Raw genomic sequence first — 424 nt, 5'->3', positions numbered from 1 at the left:
AGCAATGGGCACCAGCCCGGCGTTTAACGCCAGAAATGGCTCAAAACGTGATTTTGCTTGCCATTTGGTGCATGGATGACTTTTCCTTGACACCTCAGGATCTGTGGACCCCACAGGATCCCCACCTACCTCACCATTCAAATTCAAACCACTTTCCCACCCAAACCCACCCTCAAATGGCCGAACATCCCTCTCCCCCTCTCCTATATAAACCCTCCTTCACTCCTTCATTTTCACACACCTTAAACACCATCTCTCTCCCCTTTGGCCGAATACAAAGCCATTCCCTTTCTCCTCATTTCTTCTTCTTCTCCTCTCTTCTTTCTTCTTTTACTCGAGGACGAGCAAACATTTTAAGTTTGGTGTGGTAAAAGCATTGCTTTTTGTTTTTCCATAACCATTTATGGCATCCAAGGCCGGAGAA

The sequence above is a fragment of the Arachis duranensis genome, chromosome 2 (genome assembly GCF_000817695.3).
Source record: "Arachis duranensis cultivar V14167 chromosome 2, aradu.V14167.gnm2.J7QH, whole genome shotgun sequence".
Classification (NCBI taxonomy): domain Eukaryota; kingdom Viridiplantae; phylum Streptophyta; class Magnoliopsida; order Fabales; family Fabaceae; genus Arachis; species Arachis duranensis.
This window is presented reverse-complemented; position numbering follows the sequence as displayed.